The 16184-nt window shown below is 47.3% G+C and overlaps 1 long non-coding RNA gene across 2 annotated transcripts; it reads right to left on the bottom strand.

Annotated features, from left to right (window-relative positions):
* Nucleotides 1-1896: 1896 nt before the first annotated feature.
* LOC135276729 (uncharacterized) lies at nt 1897-15861 on the bottom strand. Of its 2 annotated transcripts, XR_010344232.1 has the most exons (4): nt 14552-15861; nt 12298-12363; nt 7823-7996; nt 1897-2611 (listed from the first exon to the last, which is right to left on the bottom strand). It is a non-coding gene; the product is annotated as an uncharacterized LOC135276729 (long non-coding RNA). The 2 variants fall into 2 exon arrangements; XR_010344231.1 differs by lacking the exon at nt 1897-2611 and having other exon boundaries at nt 7235-7996.
* Between the last annotated feature and the right edge of the window lie 323 nt (nt 15862-16184).

The following is a 16184-nucleotide window of genomic DNA, read 5'->3' as shown; positions in this document are numbered from 1 at the left end:
AGCCTAATCCAGAGTAAGGCCTTAACGCTCTTCAATTATGTGAAAGCTGAGAGGTAAGGTAGCCGCAGAAGAAAAGTTGGAAGCTAGCAAAGGTTGGTTCATGAGGTTTAAGGAAAGAAGCTATCTCTATAACATAGGAGTGCAAGGTGAGGCCAGGCGCAGTGGCTCACGTCTGTAATCCCAGCACTTTGGGAGGCCAAGGTGGGTGGATCATGAGGTCAGGAGTTCAAGACCAGCCTGGCCAACATGGTGAAACACCACCTCTACTAAAAATACAAAAATTAGCTGGGTGTGGTGGCACACCTGTAATCCCAGCTACTCGACAGGCTGTGACAGGATAATTGCTAGAACCTGGGTGGTGGAGACTGCAGACTGTACTCTGGCCTGGGCGACAGAGTGAGACTCCATCTGGGGGGTGGGGTGGGGGTGGGGTGAAGAAATGCAGGTTGAAGCAGCAAGTGCTGATGAAGAAACTGCAGCAAGTTATGCAGAAGGCCTAGCTGAGATAATTGATGAAAAGCAGCTATACTAAACAACAGATTTTCAATGTGATAAAAACAGCCTTCTATGAAAAGAACATGCCATCTAGGGCTTTTATAGCTAGAGAGGAAAATTCAATATTTGGCTTCAAAGTTTCAAAGGATAGGCTGACTCTCTTGTTAGGGGCTCATGCAACTGGTGACTTTAATTGAAGCCGGTGCTCATTTGCCATTCTGAAAATTCTAGGGCCCTTAAGAATTATGCAAAATCTACTACGCCTGTGCTCAAAAAATAGAACAACAAAGCCTGAATAACAGCACATCTGTTTACTTCATGGTTTACTGAATATTTGAAGCCCACTGTTGAGATCTACTGCTCAGAAAAAAAAATATATTTCTTTCAAAACATTACTGCTCATTAACAATATACCTGGTCACCCAAGTGCTCTGATGGAGAGGTACAAGATTAGCATCGTTTTCATGCCCACTAACACAACATCCATTTTGCAGCCCATGGATCAAGAAGTAATTTTAATTTTCAGGTCTTGTTATTTCAGAAATACATTTCATAAAGGCAGAGTTGCCATAGTGATTCCTCTAATGGATCTGGGCAAAGTCCATTGACAAATTTCTGGAAAGGATTCACCATTCTTAGATGCCATAAAGAACATCTGTGATTCATGGGAGGTGGTCCAAAATCAACATTAACAGGAGTTTGGAAGAAGTTGATTCCAGCACTCACAATGACTTTGAGAGAAGTTCAAGACCTTAGTGGAAGAAGTCATATCAGATGTGGTGGAAATAGCAAGGGACCTCGAATTTGAAGTAGAGCCTGAAGATCCTACTTCTGAATTGACCGAATTGTGGCAATCTCCTAATAAAATTTGAACACGTGAGGAGTTGCTCCTTATGGACGAGGAAAGAAAGCGGTTTCATTTTCTTTCTCTCCCTTTCCTTCCTTCCTTCCTCTCTCCCTCTCTTTCTCTCCCTCCCTTCTTTCTCTTTCTTTCTTTCTTCCCTTTTCTCTCTCTCTCTCTTTCTTTTGATAAAGTCTCACTCTGTAACCCAGGCTAGATGGCATGACCTCAACTCACTGCAACCTTCACCTCCAGGGTTCAAACGGTATCATTTTCCCTTCTTTCCTTCCTCCCTCCCTCCCTTCGTCCCTCCCTCCCTCCTTCCCCCACTTTTTTCTTAAATGAAGTCTCACTCTGTCACCCAAGCTGGAGTGCAGCGGCACAACTTCGGCGGCTCACTGCAACCTCCGCCTCTGGGGTTCAAGCGATTCTCCTGCCTCAGCCTCCCAAGTAGTTAGGATGACAGGTGCGTGCCACCACGCCCAGCTAATTTTTCTATTTTTAGTATAAATGGTGTTCCACCATGCTGGTGAGGCTGGTCTTGAACTTCTGGCCTCAAGTGATCCTCCCAACTTAGCTTTCCAGAGTGGTGGGATTACAAGCGTAAGCCACCGGGCCCGGCCGTCTCTCTGGTCTTTCTTAAACCCCAAACCCCTTGGTCTCCCTCCTGGCCCCTGGGGTCTTTGTCTCCATCCCCTCTCCGGGTTCGCTCCCATCTGATTCCCTGTCTTCTCTCGCTGGTCCTCTCCCCTTTGCCTCAGACTCTATCCTCTTCGTGGCTGTTGATCCCACTTCTGCACTGTCCTCGCTGCTGTCTTCTCCCTGCCGCGTGTCTGTCCCCATCTCCCGCCTCAGCCCCTGTGCCGTCGGGCGCTCCGCCTGTGACCGTGGGCTCTTTTTCTGACCCCTCCGTCTCTGTCACAGCCCCTCTTGTCGCTCCTGGCCAGAGGCCCTGTCTCCATCGCCTCAGGGTCCTTCCCCGTCTCCTTCTCTTCCTGTCACCCCGGGCTGCTTCCCAGCGTCTTTCCTTTCGTCTGCGAATCGTCCTCTGCCCCTCTGGGTCTGCGCCTGTGGGGGGCTCTGCCCCTCGGAACTGTTTTCTCCATTCAGTCTCCGGATATTTTCTAGGGGGTCACATCCTCTTCTAGATCTGTCCTGGGGCAGAGCGGACACCTCGAGGTCCATCGGTCAGTCTAAATCCCTTCTTATAGCCTCTGGCCTTTCGTGTCGCCTCGCCTCGCCTCGCCTCACGCCATTTCCCGTCTTTAAATCTCCCTTTAAAAAGACAGCTGGAAGCATTAGCGCATGCGCAACAATCACCACTTTGGAGCAGGTGCGGACGTCCAGCCTGCAAGCTCCTCGGAGCTCACGCGAACTCACAAGCTCCGGAGGCCGGGTCGGAAACCAGTGACGTCACGAAGCCTTATTGGCTGCCTTCGACCAGCGCGCTTGCTGGAGTAGATGAACACGCCTTGCCAAGCGCCACTGTGCGCTCAGCGATAGACCTAACCGACCTTGGGAACCCTGTAGAGACTCGTGTCATCACGGCAACCCTGCCCTACCTAATTGGATACCTGCGCCACTTCGTTGAACCCACTACTCTGGATGCCTGGCGGGTCAAAGATTGTATATAATTGGATGCCAGGGAATTTGCATCTTCCTTACCTTTCGCATTTCTCACTCTCACCTGGATTTCTTCCCCAAGCACTGGGGACCTGGAGACGGAAAGTGACTTGAGTCGCCGTGGAGGAGTGAGGGGTGTTGGACCTGGCACCGGAACCCTGCTGGAGTCAGCTGACCCCATGGGCTGCTCTCTCTCAGATACAGGTCCCTTTCCTCCCGCCAGGGGGCGCCAAAGAACGCAGGGGCCTACCTGGCCTTGAGGACTGGTGACGTCAGGAATAAGTCTCTTGAGATTGGCTACATCAGTTACTATGCAGTCAAAGGTACAAAAGGAGAGGCCCCACCCCGGTTGTCCTGGCGATTAAGGAGGCGAGGCTATGCGTAGAAGGCCAACCTGGGCAGTATGATGAACCTCTCATTCATTGAAAAAAAAAAAAAATTTTTTTTTTTCCGTAATACAGAAATGTTAAGGAAACATTGTTGCCTTAACAATTTGCTTAACGACTTGCTAAATCGTTGCCCAGGCTGGAATGCAGTGACTATTCATGATTGTATTAATTGTGCACTACAGCCTGGAACTCCTGGCCTCAAGGGGTCGTCCTGCCTCAGCCTTCTAGGTAGCTGGGACTACAGGCACAGGCTACTGTGCCGGGCCTATACTTTCAAGACAAAAAAGAAAACAAATCCAGCAATCTTAGTTGCTTTTAGTGGGAACGTTGGTCTGAATAACCTAGTCTGCCATTATCAGCTACCTCAACTACTCTGTCCTCTCAGCGTTGCTTAATTTCTCTACTTAGCACTTAACACTACTTGACATTATATATTTATTTGTCCACCAACTAGGTTGAAATCTTCGTGGGTGTGTGGATTTCGTTTTCTGCTGTCGCCTCCCCGGTACCCAGAATGATGCCTGGTACAGAGTGAATACTCAATAGTTGTTTAATAAATGAATGAAAAAAGAGTGATTTTGCATACTGCTTTGTGCCATGGCTACCGTGGGCCAATGAAAGAGGACTGGAGGATTCAGAAACTTGGTCAGAAATCTAGAATCGGCGTTGAGATCTTTCAAATCACAATTCCAAATCAAGGTCATAACTTAACCAAACTGAAAGAAAAAAACCTCAGACATTCTAGGTTTCATTACTTCCTAGGTTTAGGTACTGGGATGAGCGGCAGGTCTCAGCTACCCACGGGTCTGTGGGTCCCTCTCACTCTCTCTGGCTCTCTACTCACTCTCCTATCTTTGCTTTTGCCTGTGGTCCTCACCCCTGACGAAGTCTCAGACAGCTCTGACCCTCTCATTTCCTTTCTCTTTGCCCTTTCTGTCTATTCATCTCTGTGACTCAGTCCCTGTTTCTGTGTCCTTATCTTTCTCTGGCGGGTCTCGGTCATGTACTCCCCATCACTCTCCTCCCCTGTAAGATACAATTGTGTTTCTAACTCTGCCCACACCCCTAATCTCTCACTGCCGGACGGCTGGGAAGCCACCTTCCATCTACCCCCCATCTTGCCTCAATGCCTTTTCTCTTTCCATCATCCCCTTTTTATATTACCATCCCTTCTGTCTGACATCACACTCTCCGCCTCTATCACTTCACCCGTCTCTGTGTCATTGAATGGGCTCCGTTACGCTCACCCTGGTGGCATCGCCACGATTGCCCTCCACTCAGAGTCTGTGCATTCTGTTGCGGTTCCCTCGGGCTCTGTCTCCTCCAACTCTGAATCCTCTGTCTCTGTCCCTTGCTCGGCTTCTGTCTCCTGTATTTCTGTCATGGTCTCTTTCTCTGCCTTCTACCTTCTAACTATCTCTGTCCTCTCGACCTCTGTTCCACTTTGCTCTTTGCTCTTTTCTTTTCTTTCTTTTTTTTTTTTAAGCCACTCTCACTCTGTCGTCCAGAGGAGACTGGAGTCCAGTAGCATGAACACCACTCACTGCAACCTCTAACTCCCCGGCTCTAGCAATCCTCCCATCTCAGCTTCCTGAGTAGCTAAGAAAACTGATGTGTGCCGCCACCACCATGCCTGGCTAATTAAAAAAAATATTTTTTTTGTAGGGTCAGGGACTCCTTTTGTTTCCCAGGTTGGAGGGCAGTGATGTCATCATAGCTCACTGCAGCCTTGACCTCCCTGGCTCAGGTGATCCTCCTGCCTCAGCCTCCCGAATAGCTGAGACCACAGGTGCACACTACCATGCCCAGCTAATATATATATATATATATATTTTTTTTTTTAGAGACAGGGTTTTGCCATGTTGGCCAGGCTGGTCTCAAACTCCTGACCTCAAGTGATCTGCCCACCTCCACCTCACAAAGTGCTGGGATTACAGGCATGAGCCACTGTGCCTGGCCCTCCCTCCATCTTGCTTATACCCCTTGGTCTCCATCCTGGCTCCTGGGGTCTTTGTCTCTGTCCCCTCTCCAGTTCGCTCCCATCTGACTCCCTGTCTTCTCTCGCTGGTCCTCTCCCCTTTGCCTCAGACTCTATCCTCTTCGTGGCTGTTGATCCCACTTCTGCACTGTCCTCGCTGCTGTCTTCTCCCTGCCGCGTGTCTGTCCCCATCTCCCGCCTCAGCCCCTGTGCCGTCGGGCACTCCGCCTGTGACCGTGGGCTCTTTTTCTGACCCCTCCGTCTCTGTCACAGCCCCTCTTGTCGCTCCCGGCCAGAGGCCCTGTCTCCATCGCCTCAGGGTCCTTCCCCGTCTCCTTCTCTTCCTGTCACCCCGGGCTGCTTCCCAGCGTCTTTCCTTCCGTCTGCGAATCGTCCTCTGCCCCTCTGGGTCTGCGCCTGTGGGGGGCTCTGCCCCTCGGAACTGTTGGTTTCCTCCCCTCAGTCTCTGGATGTTTCCTAGGGGGCCACATCGTCTTCTAGTCCTGTCCTGAGGCTGAGGGGCCACCTCGAGGTCCATCAGTCAGTCTGCCCGTCTCCTTAGAGCCTCTCGCCTCTCGCGTCGCCCCACGCCCTTTCCCGCCCTTTATCTCCCTGCACACTTAAAAAAAAAAAAAAAAAAAAAAAAAAAAAGGGCAGCCGGAGGCATCAGCGCATGCGCACCAATCACCACTCTGGAGCAGGTGCGCGCGTCCAGCCTGCAGGCTCGCGGAAGCTCAGGGAGCTCACCGGCGGCCTGCTCGGCAACTAGTGATGTCCCGGAGGCTTGTCCTCGCCTTACTGGCTGCCTCTGACCAGCCCGCGCTTGCTGGAGTCGACTGCCACGCCTTTCCAAGCGCCACCGTGCGCTCAGCGCTAGAGCTCACCGACGCTGGGAACCCTGTAGAGACTCGTGTCGTCACGGCAACCCTGCCCTATCTAATTGGATACCTGCGCCACTTCGTTGAACCCACTACTCTGGATGCCTGGCGGGTCAAAGATTGTATATAATTGGATGCCAGGGAATTTGCATCTTCCCTACCTTTCGCATCTCTCTCTCTCAGCCGGATTTCTTCCACAAGCATAGGGGATGTAGAGATGAAAAGTGACTTGAGTCGCCGTGGGGCAGTGAGGGGTGTTGGACCCGGCACCGGAACCCTGCTGGAGTCAGCTGACCCCATGGGCTGCTCTTTCTCAGATACAGGTCCCTTTCCTCCCGCCAGGGGGCGCCAAAGAACGCAGGGCCCTACCTGGCCTTGACGACTGGTGACGTCAGGAGTCAGCCTCTCGTGATTGGCTACATCAGTTACTATGCAGTCAAAGGGAGTAAAGGAGAGGCTCCGCCCCGGGAGTCGCTGTCGCTCCGGCCAGATGTCCTGGCGCTTGAGGAGGCGAGGCTATGAGTTCAAGTCCACCCTTGGCTATTGAGAGCCTCTCATTCATGAAAAAAGAAAAAAATTCTCCGTGTACCCAATACATTTTTAAAATTTCTTCAAAATTATTTCAGTATGTTTTCTCTCTCTCTCTTTTTTTTTTTTTTTTTTTTTTTTTGAGACGTCGTCTTACTCTGTTGTCCAGGCTGGAGTTCATTGTTATGATCTCAGCTCACTGTAACCTCCGCCCACTGGGTTCAAACAAGACTCCTGTCTCAGCCACCTGAGAAGCTGTGATTACAAGCACATACCACCATGCCCGGCTAATTTTTGTTTTTTAGTAGAGATGGAGTTTCACCATTTTGACCAGGCTTGTCTCAAACTCCTGACCTCGGGTGATCTGCCCACCTTGGCCTCCCAAATTGCTGGGATTGCAGGCGTTAGCCACTGCAGCTGGCGCCTTGTATACTCCATAATTGTGCCCCAACGTGCAAACTGTTATTAAGAGTGAACACCTAGGGCAGCTTGGATCTATATAATGTACAACTCTTGTTTCTGCCTCAATGACATCTGTTATCTCTGATATTCTTAATAGATTTTTTTTTTTGGAGTAGTCTTAGGTTTACAGAAAAAAGTCAAATGAAAAGTATGGAAAATTTCTATATCCCCCTTCATCGCCCCCCATCTCCCCTGTTAACATTCTGTTACTGTGCCACAGCTGTTACAATTAATAAGCCAATACCGATAGATTATTATTAGCTGAAATCTATAGTTTACATTAAGGTCCACTCTTTGTGTGAGACTTTGTACATTGTATAGTGGTTTTGTTTGTTTGTTTTTGAAAATAGGCCTTTTTTTAAAGAGCAGTTTTAAATTTACAGCAAATCGAGAGGAAAGTCCATAGTTTACATCTCTTAGTGTTGTATAATCTATGGGTTTAGACACACTTATATAATGACATATCTACTTTTATAATATTATGCAGGGTGGTTTCACTGTCCTAAAAGTTGGGTGAGCTCTGCTGATTCACTCTTCCCTCTCCCAAACCCCTAAAAACCCACTGATTTTTTTTTAACTGTCTCTATAGTTTTTCCTTTTCCAGAATGTTATATAGTTGGAATCATACCTTATGTAGTCATTTTATATTGGCTTCTTTGACTTAGCAATATGCATTTTCATTTCTTCCATATCTTTTCATTGCTTGAGAGCCCATCTCTTTTTATAACGGAAAAATATTCCATTGTATGGATGTATCGCAGTTTGTTCATCTCCTGAAGGACATCTTGATTGCTTCCAAGTTCTGGCAATTATGTACAGAGCCGGTATGAATATTTGTCTTCAGGTTTTTGTGTGGATGTAAGTTTTCATCTCATTTGGGTAAATACCAAGGAACATGAGTGCTGTGATATATGGTAAGAGTGTTTAGTTTTGTAAGAAGCTGCCAAACTGTCTTCTAAAGTGGCTGTACCAATTTGCATTACTGCCAGCAAGGAGTAAGAGTTCCTGATGTTCCTTATCCTCACCAGCATTTGGTGTTATTAGTGATTTGGATTTTCATCTTTCTAATAGCTTTTAATTTTGGGGTAGTTTTGGGGATGGGGGGACAGAATGTTGCTCTGTTGCCCAGGCTGGAGTGCAGTGGCTTGATCTTGGCTCACTGCAACCTCCGCCTACTGGGTTCAAGCAATTCTTCTGCCTCAGCCTCCCGAGTAGCTGGGATTACAGGCGCACACCACCACGTCCAGCTAATTTTTGTATTTTTAGTAGAGACAGGGTTTTGCCATGTTGGCCAAGCTGGTCTTGAACTCCTGACCTCAGGTGATCTGCCCACCTTGGCCTCCCAAAAGTGCTGGGATTACAGGCATGTAATTTCCAGAGAGCAAAGCTTATTATAATAATAATTATAGCAGTGTACTCTTGCAAGGAAAAACAAATAGACCAAAAGAACAACATGGAAAAATCAGGAAAATTCCACAAATATATGGTCACTTGGTTTATGACAAAAGCAACATTGCAGTGCAATGAGAAGCAAAAAATTATCTTTTTGAATAAATAGGGCTGAGCCAACTGATAGCCACATGATCCCTTCCTCACACAGTACACAAAAATTGATTCCAGATGTGTTGTAGGGCTAAATGTTTACACTTAAATAATAAAACCTCTAGAAGAAAATATTGTAGAATATCTTCAGAAGCTTTAGGGTAAGAAAACATTTCTTTTATTACTTGTCTGTTTTAATAGAGATAGGGTCTCGCTATGTTGCCCAGGTTGGTCTCAAACTCCTGGGCTCTTGTGATCCTCCTGCCTCAGCCTCCCGAAGTGCTGTGATTAGAGGCATGAGCCATTGCGCCTGGCCAAAAAATACTTCTTAAACAAGAAACAAACAAGCCTCAACTATAAAGGAAAATGTTGATAAACTGGACTATATTAAAATAGGAACTTATGTTCATCAAAAAATACCATTAGGAGAATGAAAAGACAAGCCAGAGAGTGGGAGAATATTTTTTTCTAACAAAGGCCTCATGTGAATATATAAAGAACTCCTACTAACCTGTTTTTCAAAAAAGGCAGAAAATCCAATAGAGAAATGGACAAATGGTGTGAATTGACATTTCACAGAATAGCATATTCATGTGGCTCAATATTTGGAAAGGTGTTCAATTTCATTAGGTATGGGGGAAAGGTAGATTAAAACCATAATAAAATACTGCTGCACTCCCACCAGAATTGCTAAAATTGAAAGGACTAACAATACCAAATGTTGGCGAGCAACTGAAATTCTCAGAGAGTGCTGGAGGGTGTATAAATGGAGAAAATTAGTTGGGAAAACTGGTTGGCAGTGTCTATTAAAGATGAACATGAGGCCGGGCATGGTGGCTCATGCCTGTAATCCCAGCACTTTGGGAGGCTGAGGCACGCAGATCACTTGAGGTCAGGAATTGAAAACCAGCCTGGCTCATCTCAAAAGAAAGATGAACATTTGCATACCATGTATACACCCTGGGACCCAGCAATGACACTTCTAGGTATATATCCAACAGAAATGCCTACATATGTTCACCAAAATGCAATGTACATAGCAGTACTGTAAGTGGTCATGCCAGACCAGAAGCCACCTAATCCACTGTAGAATGGATAGATTATTATGTATTCCCATAACGCACTTTTTTTTTTTTTTTGAGACAGGATCACCCTCTGTCACCCAGGCTGGAGGGCAGTGGCATGATCTCAGCTCACTGCAACCTCTGCTTCCCAAGCTCAAGTCATCCTCCCACCTGAACTTCCCAAGTAGTTGAGACTACAGGCGCGAACCACCACACCCAACTAATTTCTGTATATATATATATTTGGTAGAGACGGCATCTCACTATGTTGTTCAGGCTGGTCTTGAACTCCTGGGCTCAAACTATCTGCCTGCCTCACCCTCCTAAAGTGCTAGGATTACAATGAACAGCCTCCAACAATCAGCAACAACATGGACAAATCTCACAGGCGTATGAAGAATAAAACAATTCAGGCCAGGCACGGAGGCTCACACCTGTAATCCCAGCACTTTGGGAGGCCGAGGCGGGAGGATCACGAGGTCAAGAGATAGAGACCCCCCTGGCCAACATGGTGAAACCCCGTCTCTACTAAAAATACAAAAAGTTAGCTGGGCGTGGTGGCCGGTGCCTGTAGTCCCAGCTACTCGGGAGGCTGAGGAAGGAGCATTGCTTGAACCCGGGAGATGGAGGTTGCAGTGAGCTGAGATCATGCTACTGCACTCCAGCCTGGGTGACAGAGCGAGACTCTGTCTCAGAAAAATAAAAAGAATTCCAACACATAAGTCTGTACACTTGTAGGATTCCAAGTAGCTGAAGATCAAAAACAAGGCAAACTGACTTACGGTGTTAGAAATCAGGGCAGTAGTTACCTTTGAGGTGAAGAAGTAACTGACAAGGAGCATAAGGGGCTTGGAGAGCTGGTGATGCTCCAGTTCACGACCCAGGGCTGCTTACATGGGTGTGCTCAGCCTATAATCGGATCCACACTTACTGGATATGTGTGAGTTTCTTTGTGAGTATGTTATATTTTAATAATTTTTTTTGGAAACTGGGTGTTGTCTCTCTATCCTCCAGACTGGAGTGCAGTGGCTCAACCATGGTTCACTGCAGCCTTGACCTCCTGGGCTCAAGAGATCCTCTCACCTTAGCTCTTGAGTAGCTGGGACTACAGGTGCACACCATGGCACCTGGCTATTTAAAAAAATTTTTTTTTGTAAGAGATGGAGTCTTGCTATGTTGCCAAGGCTAGGTCTCAAACTCCTGGGCCCTAGTGATCCTCCCACCTCAGCCTCCCAAAGTGCCAGGATTACAGGCATCAGCCACTGTGCCTAGCAATAGTTTTTTTTTTTTTAAGGCCAGTTTTCTGTCTCTTGAAAGTGGAGGAGTCTTGATAAATTCAGCAAATGGCCATACTATTTTGTTTATTTATCTTCCCTCCCCTTTCAAGTGACAATTGTGATGGTTTTCCTGTTTCTCCACTGTTATACATGGGCATGGGATGCTGAGGGGGCTACAATTTCATTTAACATTAATTTTCCTTCCTTCCTTCCTTCCTTCTTTCCTTCCTTCCAGACAGAGTCTCGCTCCGTCCCCCAGGCTGGAGTGCAGTGGCGCAATCTCAGCTCACTGCAACCTCCACCTCCCGGGTTCAAGCGATTCTTCCTGCCTCAGCCTCCCAAGTAGCTGGGATTATAGGCATGCGCCACCATGCCCAGCTAATTTTTGTATTTTTAGTAAAGACAGAGTTTTGCCATGTAGGCCAGGCTGGTCTTGAATGCCTCAGCCTCCCAAAGTGCTGGGATTACAGGCATGAGCCACTGCACCCAGACTTAATATTAATTTTCTGGATAAAGAGAGACTCCATGTGTCCTTGACGAAAGGAATAGCCAGTGTCCAGAAATCTTGGTCTGTAGATTGGATATGGCTTTGTGATGCCTCCCTTTGGGGAAGGGGTGAATGCTTCTGCAGTAGCACTAGGAATGTTTATATTATGTTAGGTACGAGTAGTAGTTTGAGCCAGCTTTATCAAGATATAATTTGTGTGAAGAAAATGTATTAATATTTCCTTCCCCTCTTCCTTTCCCTCCCTCTCTCTGTCTCTCTCTCTGTCTCTCTCTCTGTCTCTCTCTCTCTCTCTTTGGAGACAGAGTCTCGCCCCGTCACCCAGGCTGGAGTGCAATGGCGTGATCACTTCCTGGGTTCAACCTCCGCTTCCTGGGTTCAAGCGATTCTCCTGCCTCGGCCTCCCAAGTAGCTGGGATTACAGGCACACACCATGCCTGGCCAAAAGTGTACCAATATTTCAAAAAGATATTTCCAATCCATTTTCATAGCAGCATTATTTACAATAGCCAAAAGGTGAAGGAAGCAACCCAACTGTTCATCAGTGAATTAATAGATAAACAAAATGTGGTATATACACATAATGGAAAATTATTTAACCTTAAAAAGAAAGGAAATTCTAACATATGCTACAACATGGGTGAAGTCTAAGGATATTCATGCTAAGTGAAACAATCCCATCACGAGAAGACAGATGCTGTATGATTCCACTTACATGAGGTACCTAGAGTAGTCAAATTCATGGAGAATTTCCCAGAGAGTGGAATGTGCCTGCCAGGGGCTGGGGAGAAAAGGAAACAGTGAGTTGTTTAATGGGAACAAAGTTTCAATTCTGAAGAGGAAAGAGATCTAGAGATGAGTAGGGGTGATGATTGCACAACAATGCTACTGTACACTTAAAACTGGCTAAGTCTGGTCGAGGTGGCTCATGCCTGTAATCCCAGCTACTCCGGAGGCTGAGGCAGAAGAATCGCTTCAACCCAGGAAGCGGAGGTTGCAGTGAACCGAGATTGCACCATTGCACTCCAGCCTGGGCATCACAGAGAGACTCAGTCTCAAAAAAAAATTTTTTTTTAATTGGCTAAGATGACTCTGTCTCAAAGAAAACATTTGGCTAAGATGGTAAAGTTTATTTTGCAACAATGTAACAAGAATTTAAATGAACTAATTTTAAGTGCAACGAGTTTTGACAATGTATTCAGTTGTGTGACAACTTCCATCATCTGGAAAGTTTCCCTGTGTCCACTAGTAATCAATCTCTCCACAACCACCCACCCGCTGCCACAGCCCCCAGGCAACCACTGATCCACTTTCCACCCCTACATATTAGTCTCTTCTTTTCTCTTCCCTCCCCTCCCCTCCTCTCCTCTCCTTCCTTCTTTCCTTCTTTCTTTCTTTCTTTTTTGAAATGGAGTCTTGCTCTGTTGCCCAGGCTGGAGTGCAGCGTCATGATCTCGGTTCACTGCAACCTCTGCCTCCCGGGCTCAAGTGAATCTCCTGCCTCAGCCTCCCGAGTAGCTGGGATTACAGGTGCGTGCCACCACATCTGGCTAATTTTTGTTATTTCAGTAGAGACGGGGTTTTACCATGATGGCCAGGCTGGTTTTGAACTCCTGATCTCAAGTAATCCACCACCTCAGCCTCCCAAAGTGCTGGGATTACAGGCGGGAGTCGCCATGCCCAGCTCAGGTTAGTGTTTTCTTTCTACAATTTCACATAACTGGAGTCCTCCAGTATACACTCTTGTGTCTGGCTTATATCACGTGCCATCATGTTTCTGAGATTTATCCATGGTGCTATGCATGTCGGTAGGTGGTTCATTGATGGACATTGATGTTGTCTCTGCATTTCCAGATTGGGACTATCATGAATAAGGCTGCTGTGAATACTCGTGTGAACATGTTTTTATTTCTCACGGGTGGGAACTGGATTGCTGAGGCATACGGTAAGTTTGTGTTAACTTTATAAGAAACTGACCAACTGTTTTTCAAGGTGGTTACAGTGGGTGGAACGGTGGCCCCTGAAAGATATATCCATGTCCTATGCCCTGGAACCTGTGAATGTGACCTTATTTAGAAGAAAGGTCTCTGGGATGTAATTAAGGCTCTCTAAATGGCATCGTCCAGGATTTAGATTTTGAGACACAGAGACACACAGGGGAAGAGGTGAAGGAAAGACAGAAGCAGAGACCGGAGTGATGCCTCCATGAGCCAAGGAAGGTGAAGAATCACCAGCAGCCACCAGGAGGGAGGAGGGAGGAGGGAGGAGGGAGGAGGGAGGAGGGAGGAGGGAGGAGGGAGAAGGGAAACAGATTCTTCATCAGAACCTCAGAAGAAAACAACCTCACCAATGCCTTTGCCCAGGCTGCAGTGCAGTGACGCCATCACAGCTCACTGCAGCCTCAAACTCTGGGTTCAAGTGATCCTCCTGACTCAGTCCCAGGTAGGTGGGAGGGACTACAGGTGAGCACCACCATGCCTGGCTAATTTTATTGTTGTTATTATTATTACTATTATTTGTAGAGACAGGGTCTTGCTATGCCGCCCAGGCTGGTCTCAAACTCCTGAGCTCAAGCGATACTTCCACTTCGGCCTCCAAAGTAGCTGGAACTACAAGTGAACATCACTATGCCCAGCTAATTTTTTTTTTTTTTCTGAGACGGAGTCTTGCTCTGATGCCAGGCTGGAGTGCAGTGGCACAATCTCGGCTCACTGTAACCCCTGCTCCTGGGTTCCAGCGATTCTCCTGCCTCAGCCTCCCGAGTCGGTGGGACTACAGGTGTGTGCCACCATGCCTGGCTAATTCTTATATTTTTAGTAGAGACGGGGTTTCACCATGTTAGTCAGGATGGTCTCGATCTCCTTACCTTGTGATCTGCCTGCTTTGGCCTCCCAAAGTGCTGGGATTACAGGTGTGAGCCACAGGGACTGTTTTTTTTTTTTTTTTTTAAGAGTATCTCACTATGTTACCTGGTCTCCAACTCCTGGGCTTGAGTGATCCTCCCGCCTCAGCCTCCCAAAGTGCTGGGATTTACAGGCATGAACCACTGTGCCTGGCGGTAACACCTTGACTTCAGACTTCTGGCCTCCAGAGCTGTGAGAGAATAAGTTTCTGTTGTTTTAGGTTATGGTAACTTGTTAAATCAGCCCTAGCAAACTGACACAGTGATTGGACCAATTTTTGCGATGGGATTTTTTTGAAATACTGTGTCCTGGAATGTAGGTGTGAATTAGTGTCAAGTAGCTGAGGGTAGAAATTAGTGGACACCTGCTACTTAGAGGGACTGTCCCTTACCCATTGCCATGTGATTCTGTTGGAACTGTCAATCAAGGGACCCCTACATACTGGCTTGCAAGAGATGAATTTATCCCTCCAGCAAAAAGGGAAGAGGTCCTGAAGGTCTTTGGACCAATCCTGAGGAACATAGGCAGAGGAGGAGGAGGAGTCAGCTAAGGCAGGGGTCAGACCCAAGAGTCTGCCCCAAACTGTACCCAATGATTGGCCTGAGGTGTCTCCAAGGTCTGAGCAGGACCAATCAGAATCCTGTCCCTGAATGACACAGCAGCTGAGGGACAGCTGATTCTCACATTGTTTCCTCTGAAGTTATCTGCTCTGAAGGCAATTACAAGTCCTGTTAATTTCCTTCTCAACAATCGTTCCCCTACCCATGCTTCCTCCAGGCAAAGCCCGCACCCCACCATGGGGACTGGAAATGAGGTGTTCACCGCCCAGACCACTTTGCAACTTAGGGTAGCCATACAGCCGGGTTCTGACAAGAGAGAAATAAGGAGAATTATTCTGGGGAGGAAAAAGGAGGAACACAGAAGGGGAGGCCCCGGTCTACACTGCCTGATTTAGATGCCACTGTGTGAGAACACGATGCTGCTATAAACAGTTTGTACTCAGGAGGAGAATGAACACCAGTCTCAGAGATGCCACCCAGAGCCTGATGTTCTTCAGCAACCAAACCAGCCCTGGGACTGTCTGTCTTTGAAAGATGTGATAGCGAACACGCAAAAACAGCTTTCTCATGTAAGCTCTTTCAGTTGGGAAGTCTGGTTTTTTGTTGTTGTTTTTTTTCCAGACAAAGGCATCATAAAAGATACAGCATTATACACCTGGAGCTCCAAGTGGCCAGATCATTGCCACTCCAAAGACCTACCTGAAAACGAAGTCAATAGCCAGGCGTGGTGGCTCACACCTGTAATCCCAGCACTTTGGGAGGCGGAGGTGGAGGCGGGTGGATCACACGAGGTCAGGAGTTCTAGACCAGCCTGGCCAACATGGTAGAACCCTGTCTCTACCAAAAATACAAAACATTAGCCGGGTGTGGTGGTGAGCGCCTGTAATCCCAGCTAATAGGGAGGCTGAGGCAGGAGAATCACTTGAAGCCGGGAGGCGGAGGTTGCAGTGAGCCGAAATCACACCACTGCACTCCAGCCTGGGTGACAGAGGGAGACTCCATCTCAAAAAAAAAAAAAAAAAAAAAGGAAGCAGAAGTGAAAGAGTCCCTTGAACACCTGGATATAACCATGCCTGAAGTCCCTCTGTGTTCACAGGCTTTCCACGGATGGAGGTCTTTCAATTCTGTTTATGGCTTTA

The sequence above is a fragment of the Aotus nancymaae genome, unplaced genomic scaffold (genome assembly GCF_030222135.1).
Source record: "Aotus nancymaae isolate 86718 unplaced genomic scaffold, 86718_ANA_hifiasm-v0.15.2.pri h1tg000028l, whole genome shotgun sequence".
Taxonomy (NCBI): Eukaryota; Metazoa; Chordata; class Mammalia; order Primates; family Aotidae; genus Aotus; species Aotus nancymaae.
This window is presented reverse-complemented; position numbering and strand designations above follow the sequence as displayed.